Here is a 13,541-nt window from a genome sequence, read left to right as displayed (position 1 = left end):
TGATTCCATGCAAAAAAAAAATCCAGAAACTTCCAAAATTTTGATATGGATTGGTCATTGTTGTGTAGGAGACCTGTGATATCAGCAATGCAAAAAATCTCTAGACATTTCCAAAATTTTGATATGATTGGTCATCATAGTGTAGGAGACTTGTGGTATCATCCGTCAAACAGTTGTAAGCATAGCTACTTTTTATCCGGTAGAGTGATTCCTTTAATTTTCCCTTGGCAAATTCTATTGTGTACTATATTGGTGAGGCCTTCACTGACTATTGCAAATAAAAGTGGAGTCACTGGACATTTTTGCATGATAGAGCAAACAAGGTTGATCGTTGAAGAAAGCTCATTGTTCACACACAATCAAGTGTTGGCATTTCTAAGGAGAGTGAGGATGGCTCTTATCATTCCTTCACAGAGGCCCATATCTCTCAAGGAATGTATGATGAAATCCCATTTAATTTGATCATAGGCCTTGTCAAATCTACTTTGACAAAGAGGAAGTCCTAGTTGGTGTCTTTACCATCTCTCCCTTTCTAAGTACACACTCATGGGTAGATAAAGACAACTCAATCTACACATACATACACATGAACATAGTAAAGACGGTGAAAGCTTGTAAGAGAAAGATATAGACAAGATTGCAATACACAACATAGCATGGAAGGGGGAGAGAAAATCTTGCAAACCAATGGCCTAAAGTCTAATTAGCCCCCAAACTCGATGGCACACTCTTTGGAGTTGGGCATTTGATTTCTTTATCAAAACTAAACAATGCCAAAAAAATAGAGACCCTCTTTACACTTGAATTTGTTTGTGGTTCTTACCAGTTATTATATGAACCATAATGGGGTTAGTTCTCACCACATATGTACAATTGAGTTGTGTAGGCATATTGGAAAACTATATAAAAACACTTATGCTACAGTAAAAGATTAGGAGGCGTTATTGTTTTTATTGCTTGGTTTCTTCTCCTCATTCTCTCATGTTCCCATTTGCATCAGCACACCCATTAGCTTAAAAATAAAGACAACAACAGTAAGTAACCATTACATGCCCAATTGTCTCAATTGTAATGCTAACTACATACAACAAAAGGGTGCCTAATATTGTAACAAATGAGGTACATGTGGTGAGTTTGGGACTCTATGATCACAATTTACAAAACAATATCATGTCTCCCTTTGCGAGTACTCACCCCACTATTTTTATCTAATATCCCGTAATAGGCAGCATCTTGCAACTCATTGGGAAAGGGGACGCATGGCCTCGCACTCGTGCGCACACATGCACACACACGAAAAGAGAGAGAGAGAGAGAGAGAGAGAGAGAGAGAGAGAGAGAGAGAGAGAGAGAGAGAGATTGAGATTTAAGGGGGCTTGTAGTACTCGCCAAGTCCGCGAGCTCCCACGACTGTTCCAAAAAGGGCCAAAACAAGAGGCGTATGAGCATGTCTCAAAGCATCTCATATTTGGAACAGCTGGGACGTTGAGCCGTCTTCCAAATCTGGCATGACAGAGGGCTTATTTAGTGCAATTGCCACTTTGCCTAGATCTTTTTAGGTTCTTAGTTATTTTCAAATAAATTTAGCTATTACCCCATTGTGAAGACACAAATAGAATTATAGTTTCACCCAAGGTTGATAGGCCTACCCTTGAAATTTTTAAACTACTCAGAAGGAAGAAAAGTAAGGATATCATCCCAAATCTACGCAAATGGGAGGGAGTCTGTTCATCACCACAAGAGAATATAGCTTTTATTCATCAACATTTCAGTAATATGTTCGCTACCCCTTTGCCCATGACAACTACCAAGAGTGAGGCTCAAGAAGAAATTTCCAAATGCAGAAAAAGGAAAGTCCTCCCCTCTCTAACTCAATAGCTTGACTTTCATTTCACTATGTTGGAGATTCAGACAGCCATCAAGGCTCTCAAAAAAGGAAAAAGCCTTGGATACAATTATTGCTAGCCGTGTTATTTCACACTTTAGTGATATGCTAGTGCCTAAAATATTGCTCCTCTGGAACAAGTTGTTGCTACACGAGGCACTCTCAGGGCTCATCAACACAAGAGTAATCAAGTTGATTCACAAAAAAGGTGATCGGGATGTCATTCAACAATTGGAGACCCATTACTCTCCTCTCTTGCACCCATAAGATTATGGCTAAATTCATAGCTCTTAGATTACAATAACAACTTTAGAATTGGATCACTCATGATCAAAAGGGGTAGATTCATCATGGATGCCATAATCACTCTTTGGGAGGGCATTGGACATGCATAGGGGTGTTTGTGTCTGTAGAGAGATCCTCCTCTCATCTTTTCTTACCCAGCTTAGTCTGCATCTTGTAATTAGCTTAAACGCATACTAAGTGTTTAACCTTGAAAATCAAACATTTAACCTTCACAAATCTCACATTCAATGATAGATTCTTGATTGTGAAGTTGTCCAGCCTCCATCCAATCTCCATGCATCAATCTCCAATTATAGCACATAGTTAGTTAACCACTAACGTAGGACACTAATCAAGTACCATTGTACAAGTCCATCTGTTCTCTAATCGCATAGAAGAAATCTGTAATAAACTTGCATGATAATTCGCTTTTTTGATATTTTAAATGAGTAAGCATTTCAAATAATGTTTAGGATGTTCAGAGTCCATAATTAAAGCCTAGTTTTGATGAAAATTTTTCTTGTTAAACACCTATTTTATAGGTTGGTCTCAAACACTTCAAGTGAGAATTTAAAGAAGCTTTGTATGAGTGAAATGTTTGTTTTGTGAAGAGCACACGTATGCGGAGTGTGCGCATGCATGCGGTGAGGAAGAAGAAGAGAATGTAGACACACAATGATAAGGGTGGAGCAGCCACTCAATGTGCTCATGAGAGAGATCCTTATTACTTTGTATATAAATAATAAGGATTGCAACGAGGAAGAAGAAGAGAACACAAACACACAATGATATGGATGGAGCGTCCTCTCATTGTGATAATAGAGAGCTCCTTATTACTTTGTATACAAAGAATATAGATACAATAAGTGGGTGGTCTGAATGTCTGATCCCACGTAAGAGGCACATCGCCTTTTATTCCCAACAAACTCCCACTTACTGGCAAGTGTGCCGATAAGTGGACCTACTAGTTAACTCTAGTATATACCAGATGATATGAAGAGATCCACTCTCAACCTATGCTCACTAGCTCTCTCAAAATACATGCATGTTGATGTATAGGCTCTAGTGATATCTGAGCATGCATGTCACTATTAGAGCCAGCATGCATATCCCCTAGATATCCCGTAATGACTTGCATAGCTCCATGATGCATCAAGCTAGTGTTAGTCATCATATGACTGACAATCCCAATTACAAAAGCTTCCATAACATTTGCTATATTTGGTCTTGACACTAAGAGGTCATACATGAAATTCCCAAAAACTGACGATAAGTTCATAATCTTGGCTAACCTAGCCGCCTCAATGCTATTTGCACCGTATGCATCACTATACCAGGACTAGGGGGATGGAAATGGAGAGAGCTTTTGAGTGGAGCTTTTCTAATCCCTTCACTAGAGTAGTGTTTGCAAGGAAAAATCTTTTCGCGCCCTCATTGGAGAGAGATTTTTGGAGGGAGATCTCTTTGCTATTTCACAATCCAATTGAATCATCAATCTAGCATAGGGGTAGGACAAGAAGATACATACCACCCTATTAAATCACAAAGTTCTCCAAAAAGAATTACCATATTAAATCAGCATTTAACTTGTACTAACCAAAACACGTTAGACGTGTTTGCATTTCAATCTAACATGTATGTCAGAAAAAAATATGCTTTGAACGTAGGGATAGGGGGTTAGCCGCACCGCCTTCTAGCCCACCCAAAGAAAACTAATGATGGTTGGCTTTGGCAAGCCGCTGCGGCTGCGGAAACGAAACCCCATTCGGGGAAGCTTCAAATCAAGAAAAAAAAAAGTTAAAAAAAGTTTTTTTTCCTGTAGTTGCCACCAACCTCCCTTCCCTTGGTCGCACGCGTGCAATGGGCCGCCGCGCCTCCCCTTGGCACCACTCCCTCCCTCTCCTCCATTATCCCCTCTCTTCCCTCCATTATCACCCCCCCCCCCCCCCCCCCCCCCACTCCCTCATCTACACACTCTCTCTCTCTCCCTCTCTCGTTCTCTCTATAGGCTAGCCCATAGGGCGCCTATAAAAAATATTCTCTCTCTCTCTCTCTCTCTCTCTCTCTCTCTCTCTCTCTCTCTCTCTCTCTCTCTCTCTCTCTCTCTCTCTCTCTCTCTCTCTCTCTCTCTCTCTCTCTCTCTCTCTCCTTCGTTTGTCACCCGGCAGTAGAGGGGCCGCCATGCATGGGAGCGTCTGGGCCGCTACTCTCCCTCTCTCACCCACACATCCACACACCCCCTCCCTCAGCCTCACGCTCTCTCTCTCCCTCACCCACTCCCCCTCTCTCTCGCCCAATTGACTAGCCCTCTCTCTCTCCGGCTCAGTGACAGCGGCCAGTCGAGAGAAAGGCTCTCTCTTTCTCTCTCTCGTAACACCCACACACACACACACTCACACTCTCCCTCCCTCTCTCACCCTCTCCCATTTCTCGCTCACGGCCATTGTCTCCTTCCCCCTCTCCTGTACTGTCGGCTCGACAGGGCGCGTAGGCAGAAGAACACTCACTCTCTCTCTCGTACACACACACACACACACATAACCCCCTCACTCCATCTCTCACTCACGCTCTCTCTCTCTCTCTCTCTCGTTCTCTGTATAATCTAGCTAGCGAGATAAAATGAATAAATAAAATATATTTCTCCTATACTCTTGTTCCCTCACACACTTGCCGACACATGTACCCACACACACACACACACACAACCCCATATACTATAAGACGCACATACCTACACACTCACACACAACACGTACATACATGCACGCATAAGCACAAATGCACAAACACGTAAAGCAAAGGAAAAAAGAACGCCACATCATCAACAAAAGGAGAAATATGACCAAAAGCACGCAGAAGCAACAACAAATTGAAGACTGACGCCGAAGGCATGCCCCAGCCGGCCCGAAAGTGACTCGTAGCATCTCGACATCAGCAAAACACTAGGAACGATAGCATTAACCACACATCGGCCACCCGAACCATGAACAACACCCATTGTAAATGCCCCAATCACCACTCTTCTCTAATAACCTAGCCAACGGCTAGTGTATTGTATAAAACTCCCCACCCCACTCTTACCTCCCTTTTCTCTATCTCTACCTTCTCTCCCTCTCTATCTCTCTCACTAGAGAGGCATCTAGACTCTCTACAGTAACCAGTGGATATTTTCAAGGACCAGTAGGTAAGGACCACCTCCCAGGCCTATATAAAGAGGCCTCCACTAAGCACAAAAGAGGATAACGCACTAGAGGCACCACCTAGGCTGCATGCACTCTACATTCCATGCACCACTAAGCACATAATGCACCTCACAAGCTTGACAGCTCATGGTGTCGTGCTTATTGCCAGCATGGGCGTTCTAGCATTGGCAACATCACCACCACCACCAATCTCCACCCACACCATGGTTGGTTTACTAATCATGGCCACCCCATGCACATATGGCACTTATTATCACCCCGCAAGGCAGCATGACCACCCTAGGATTGAGTGCACCAACACCATGCTACCCCGAGCCACTCTCGATGCCAGTGATCGACGTCGCTGGCGGTTGCATCGTCTTGATGTTTCCCTCAACTAACCTCCCGCTAATGTGCTAACACCTCTAACTCCAAAGTTTCCCATGCACCATATGGTGCTCGCATTCCATCATGTATCCCCAGTGTCAGGAGCAAGGTTGGTAACATACAAGACCACCGTTTGTAAGTATCATCATCATCAATAAGTGTGAAATTCTATCATGATCTTTGAGTCCATTCTCTCTTCTCCTTAGCTTTGTTCTCCCCATATCCATGGAATGATTCCCCCCCCTTGTATATCGCTCTGCTTGTGCTGCGTCACGTGTGCCATCACCAGTCAGTCATGCTCCATTCTGACCATGTCACATACCTCTCTCGTGCACACACTCCTGACTATTAACTAGGCATTTTCTATATCTGGGCGTTTGCTATCTCATCGTTTCACGTTGGCTACCTAGACGGCATCTCACTCCTACCACTCTAGGTCATCTATGTCTGCGTCCTAGCCGCACTTATGCTAGGTGGTGCCCCTTACAGTTATAGGATATCTCCTGTCTATCTCATCGTTTCATGTTGGCTAGCTAGACAGCATCTCACTCCTACCACTCTAGGTCATCCATGTCTGCGTCCTAGCTGCACTTATGCTAGGTGGTGCCCCTTACAGTTATAGGATATCTCTTGTCTTGAGATGATGCTCGGGGAGTTCAGGCTATGTGTGGTGTAGAGGCGACCCCACTTGGCACGTCATTTCCGAACATCATTTTCTTGGCGCCCCCACCGAGGATCCTTTCATGAAACCCTTCAGTTTACAAGACTAAAAACCCTAACCTTTTGTGGATGGATGAATGGTTAGCAGAGTTTGCTAACTGGACAACAGAAGAAGAAGAGCTCCAAGCACAACTGGACAAACTTTGCATCTCCATCGAGGCTCGAGTGTCAGGCGTAACGGTAATTGATTTGCAGTGGGAAAGACAACTTGCACGTCAGACTCAGTGGATATACATAGGCCGTGTGCCAAGGAGAAGGAGGAGGTCGAGACCATGTCCGCAACCTACGACCAACCCGCAACAACAAGATGGAGGGACCTCTGCACAATAGAGAGTCAACACTATTCTACTTCAAGAATCGGGTAACTCAAGTCACCGAGGTAATTATCACAGTCAGTTTCCAAGTCGCATGTGATGCTGTAGCACAGATAACAAAAGCACATGCTCATGCTCTCACTAGACAGACTAGGGATCTACTAAGCCTGTTTTAGGAAAGGACACCACCCTCTTCCACAAGTTTGGACAACGACTAAGTACCTCTAAGATTCACATGAGTCAGTACAACTTACCTCAAGGCAGATCACACATTCCGATACGAGTACGCTCAATCAGGAAGGCTCACTACCAGCACATCATCGACACCATGCTGGGAGGGGAGCGCTTCTTTGAGGTTTTGGCATCAGATTAGCCATTTGTCCTACTTTTGGTACAAGGCAATGTACCATTTGAGGTTCTAATCTATGTTCTAGTATAGAAAGGGTGTACACGCCTTCTTGCAAGAGAAAAAAATATTTAAAAAAAGAGAAAAAATATTTTGGTTGTGAGCTAAGCACTGTATCTTTCTAGCTCTCTCTCTCAGTAATCATGGCAAGTGTAGCATTTCTAACATTTAAAGGAAAGAAGGGGGAGGATTTGGTAACAAATTTCTTAGTTGACTTTGAAGTAGCATGTGTAGTAAGCAACAAAGACACAAATGAGTCCCGGGTTAGAATCTTTAAGCATCTCATGAAGCTAGAGGCTAGGTCGTGCTACAACGCACTCCCACAAGCAACTAAGGATAACTAGGAGCCCCTAAAAACTGCTTTTAAGAGGCGCTTTGGGGGAGGTACCACTTCAGAGAAGCTGTGGGACAAGTTGAGAGACTTGAAGCAAGAGGATTTTTTAGAGTATGCCACCTATGAGTCCAAGTTTGTGGATTTGTGGGAACGGTGGATTGAGTCACTGGCAAGAGGGGAAGTTGCACTTGATTTCCTAAAAAAGGACCGGTTCATGCATGGCTTGTGGCCGCTGCTCAAGGAAAAGGTGAAGGGTAGATTCTCGGCTACATATGAGCTAGCTGTGGAGATTGCTCGCCTTAAGGACAAGAAGCTACGGATGAAAGCCAAAGAAACCAAGTCAACAGAAGCAGGAACATTGCGTCAACCACCAACTATGACAACCACCACCACTCCACCACCACCGGCTCCTGGGGTAAGAAATTACCAACAAGATATGTTGACCCACATTATTGATCAACTATAGAATTTGTATGTCCACTTGATACAGTAAGGAAGGAATCAGGAGAGAGATCAAGACCCGAGGAGAGCACAACGACAAAACAGGGAGTATCACTGCTACAACTACGGAGAAGATGGTCATGGTATGTACTACTGCCCCAGACTGTGACAACACTATAATAGAGGAGGTAGGAGAAACCAACTGTCACCCCCTAGAGAGAGAACACCTCCACCCCGAGCACCAGACCCACCAACAGAAATTCTACGTCCACCCCAGGCACCACCACAAGCACCCATTCCACCTCTTCCACCGGCACCACCACCTGATCGCACTGTAAACTTCATAAGGTTAGAGGAGAAAGGAAAGGTTGTAGTATTGGATCCACCCAGAGTAAAGGAGAAAGATATGGGTAAAGAGAAGGTAAACTTTGTAGAACCATTTGAAGCCATGCCTGTAAAGAGAGCTAGGAGGGAGAAAACTGCACAAGTTGATGATGAGAGAAGCATGAAGGGAGAGACTAGCAAGAGGCCATCAAGGCCACGATGGAAATTAGGCACCATCGACTTTCAGTTAGGGGAGAGTTCTAGGCCCTATGATCTAACATTGGATGTGGCAGAACAAGGACCAAAGAGTACATGGCCACAACTGCTACATCTCACACCAAAGGTAAGGCGGAAATGGTCCAAAATGGTAAGTACAAGGCGCTCCAAAGCAAAGGTAGCCGGAGCAATTTCAGGTTGCAACATGGATGACATCCTTCCAATCATTGACGTCAACATAAAGGGTAAGAGGGTTGGAAACACCTAAATTGATGGTGGTGCACAAATTTGTGTGATGAGTGAAGCTATGATGCTTCGGTTAGGGCTCGAGGTTGACAAGCCTTCTCCATGCAAGGCAAAGATGGCAAACAACGCAAAAGTAAAATGTACGAGTGTGGTAAGTGCCATGAAGGTAAAAGCCTTCAACAATGAAGTAGAAGTTGATGTTTTTGTGATGCCAACTAAGGGGGAGGGCTATCCATTGATCTTGGGAAGGCCATGGTTGATGACCATGAAGGCAAAGCAGGATTGGGGCATTGGTCTTTTACGCATGACTGGTAAGAAAGGGGAAACATCCCACTACGACATGAGGACCGGCAAGCAGAAACAAATGGACCTAGAGACATCAGCAGATGAAACCACTAGTGAGTCTTCCACTTCTGAGGAGGAGATCACTTCCACCGATGAAAGCGACAGTTTCATCGATGTGATGGGCATTATCATGAAGGATCTACAAAGGATAAACACGACTAGCGACCCATCACCAGAAAGACAAAACAACAAAGGGGAAAACAAATCACCTGGCCTAGGAGAGGGTAGGTTGAAGAGTATGCTGTCTATGGAATTAACAAGTGAAGAGAAGGATAAATTTTTACAAAAATTGATGGGATTTCCTGACCTTTTCATTGACAACTATGAAAGAATCACAGATATCACAGCGGTGGAGCATCATATTAAGCTGAAGGAAGGGGTAAAACCAGTTGTGCAAAAACTACGACGGTTGGGGGTCATACAAGAAAAGGCACTCCTTGCCGAGGTAAGGAAGCTACTATGAGTAGGGTTTATTTATCCTGTGGAAAACACGGAGTGGGTGTCACCCGTAGTAGTGACACTTAAGAAGAATGGCAAGTGGAGGGTCTGCGTCGATTACAAACCACTAAATGTAGCCACAAAGAGGGACCACTTCCCTCTCCCTTTTTTGGATGAAATTCTGAATGAAGTGGTTGGTTTTGAATGCTACACAGTGTGTGATGGCTATTCCTTGTTATTTTCAAATACGCATAGCCTTTGAAGAACAACTAAAAACCACTTTCATTACACCATGGGTTGCTTTGCTTATAGACTTATGCCATTTGGTCTCACAAATGCACCTGCCACATTCCACAGATATGTCACATATGTCTTTCAACCATTCTTTAAAACATCCATAAGAGTGTTCATTGATGACTTTTGTATATATAGCCCTCGCATCTCACACTTAAGAAAGGTGACTGAGGGTTTAGCAAGGCTGCAAAGCCTAGGAGGGCAATTAAATGTAGACAAGTGCCACATTTGGGAAAGTAGAGTCATTCTTTTAGGCCATGAAATTTCAGCTAAAGGTATCAATGCCGATCCAAGTAAGGTGTCCACACTCATTGCACTACCCTCACCAACAACCACACGTCAACTAGTCTCTTTCCTACAAAAGGTGAGGTACTTGATAGTAGATTCATACATCTACTACCACAACTTGTGCTACCGCTGCAACAGCTCACACAACGATCGACTTTAACATGGGACGAGGAGAGAGAACATCACTACAACAAGGTAAAGGAGGTCTTAGCCACGCTACCAACTATCTCACCGCGCCTAAGTGGGACGAAAATCTCTATGTCACCTCAAGCATGGGTGATGACTCCTTGGGGGCCGTGCTACTCTAGAGGATGCAACGACATCTTTCATGAGGTCGATCTATCTCTCCAGTCGAATGATGACAGCAGTAGAGAAAGGTTTCACCCATGTGGAACACCTAGTCCTAGCTCTTAGATTTGCAACTACAAAGTTTCCATCATATTTGTTGCCTAGGCAAATTGTAATCTTAACCATGGATGAAATGTTTCCTTATGTGGTACAACATATGGATGTTTCTCCTAGGATTACTAAATGGCTAGTTCGTTTGCAAGCGTTTGACTACACGGTACAGGCGGAAAGCACGACAAGAGCAAGCTTGGGGGGACTCATGACCTACTAGAACTTTGAGAAGAAGGTAAAGCAATCTAAAGGGGAAGGAATTCAACCACTTCCAGAGCCACCGGTGGTAGAAAGAGAACACTCTCTCTACTTTGATGGAGCCTACAAGCAATCATTTGACAAAGCAGCTGCAGGCATAGTGGTCTTTAATGACAAAGGTATCAAGGTATTTTCGCTTGGCCATTTGTTAGAATCACATTCTAACAATAAAGCTGAGTATGCATCACTGACCAAGGGGTTACAATGGTGCGTCTCACAAGGGGCAAAGCACCTTAATGTATTTGGGGATGCTCTACTTTTGGTAAGGCAAGTAAATGGAGTATGGACATGTAAGAATCCTAGCTTGAGGACTCACTTAAGCTGTGTAAAAACTTTGTTTGGTAAGTTTGAAGCAGTTCAACTATACCACATCCCAAGGGCTCAAAACCATGAAGTCGACGCCTTAGCAAGCGAAAGACTGCAAGAAGTGGTGGTTGGGGCTATAAAGCTAAAGCTCCCTCTATTTCAAGGTAGTGACGCCTTACCCGACATTATGCATTTCTTGGAAACAGGGGAATGTCCACCGGATCTAACGAAAGGGCAGAAGCAATGGCTTACTAGGAAGGCCACAAGGTATCAGCTTATCAATGACGGTTTGTATTGTAAGGGTAAGGACCAAGTACTCAGGAAGATCCCTCTCCCTAATGAAATTACAGGGGTAATTGCCAGTTGTCATGATGGTGTTTGTGGCGGTTACTTTGCCCTAGATATAACAAATAGGAAAATCTTGCAGACTGGTTTTGTATGGCCTAGACTCAATTGTGATGTACACCACTAGTGTAAGTTGTGTCAAAAGGCCGGCACCACGTCACTCATGCCTGAACCACAAACACCTATCCTTTCATATGGGCCATTTGAAAAATGGGGTATAGATGCCATAGGACCATTGCCTAGGGCCAACTCAGGGAAGTTCTATATCATCATGGGAGTCAATTATATGACTAGGTGGGCGGAAGCTACAGCCACAACTAGGATCACAGCTGTGGAGGTAGCTAAGTTTGTCTATGAGCACATATGTTGCAGGTTTGGCATACCATTAGAAATCATTTTCGATAGAGTGCCAGGTTTCAAAGTAGACTTGGTAGGAGAGTTAATGCAAAAACTAGGCATTACAAGAAGGCATTCCTCACCATATTACCCTCAATGTAATGGCCTAGTTGAAAAAGTGAATGGAATGATTTGTAAAATCATCACCAAACAGGTTAACAACCATCCTGGGGATTGGGATAAGTATCTACTCTCAACTTTTTGGGCCTACCGTACCTCATTCCAAACCTCTTTGGGGTTCACCCCGTATCATTTGGTATTTGGTAAAGAGGCAATCTTACCTATTGAGGTGCAACTAGCAAGTCTCAGAATAATGGCAAGCCAACTTCAACGACCCAACATACATTTGAAAGATCACATCCTTGACTTGGAACGACTACAAATGGACAGAGAAGAATCAATTAATCATTATGAGGCACAGGCAAAGCACAAACAGCTTAGTTTCAATCAACATCTTCGATGCAAAGATTTAAAGAAGGGCATGTTGGTGCTCCGCTATGAAAATCTCTTCGACACACGCAAGGATAAGAAGTTCCTACTCCGATGGGAAGGCCCTTTCATCATCAGGAAGAAATATGCCAATGGGAGTTACTAGCTCATGGAAGCTGATGGTAAGCTTCATAAGACGCGAGTCAATGGTTGTTGGCTTAAACCTTATTTTCTACGATTTGATCAAACTCCACCTATCAACATTCCTGATAAGGATACACCATCAACCTCCACCTCCACCTCCACCTCCAACGACAATGACCAAACAAGTGAGTTAGAGGCATAAATGCCCCTTACCTTAGGGAGAGGGCTAATGACACTGGGTTAGCCGCACTGCCCTCCTCTAGCCCAACCCGAAGAAAACTGATGATGGACGGCTTTGTGGTCGCGGGAACAAAACCCCATTCGGGGAAGCTTCAAATCAAGAAAAAAAGTTTAAAAAAAAATTATTTTCCTGTAGTTGCCACCAACCTCCCCTCCCTTGGTCGCACGCGTGCAATGGGCCACCGCGCCTCCCCTTGGCACCACTCCCTCCCTCTCCTCCATTATCCCCTCTCTCCCCTCCATTATCACCCCCCCACTCCCTCAGCTACTCTCTCTCTCTCTCTCTCTCTCCCTCTCATCTATTATTCAACACTTCCTCTCTATCTCTCATTATCTCTCTTTCTCTCTCGTTCTCTCTATAGGCCATCCCATAGGGCGCACATCAAAAATATTATCTCTCTCTCTCTCTCTCTCTCTCTCTCTCTCTCTTCTCTCTCTCTCTCTCTCTCTCTCTCTCTCTCTCTCTCTCTCTCTCTCTCTCTCTCTCTCTCTCTCTCTCTCTCTCTCTCTCTCTCTCTCTCCTTCGTTCGTCACCCGGCAGTAGAGGGGCCGCCATGCATGGGAGTGTCTGGCCCGCTACTCTCCCTCTCTCACCCACACATACACACACCCCCTCCCTCAGCCTCACGCTCTCTCTCTCTCTCACCCACTCCCCCTCTCTCTCGCCCCGTTGACTAGCCCTCTCTCTCTCTCTCTCTCTCTCTCTCTTTGGCTCGGTGACGACGGCCAGTCCAGTGAAAGTCTCTCTCTCTCTCTCTCTCTCTCTCTCTCTCTCTCTCTCTCTCTCTCTCTCTCTCTCTCTCTCTCTCTCTCTCTCTCTCTCTCTCAGCACCCACACACACACCCTCACACTCTCCCTCCCTCTCCAGTTTCTCGCTCATGCCCATTGTCTCCTTCCCTCTCTCCTGTACTATTGGCTC

Source organism: Adiantum capillus-veneris, chromosome 1 (genome assembly GCF_014529385.1).
Source record: "Adiantum capillus-veneris isolate H3 chromosome 1, ASM1452938v2, whole genome shotgun sequence".
Classification (NCBI taxonomy): Eukaryota; Viridiplantae; Streptophyta; class Polypodiopsida; order Polypodiales; family Pteridaceae; genus Adiantum; species Adiantum capillus-veneris.
Note: the sequence above shows the minus strand (reverse complement) of the source record.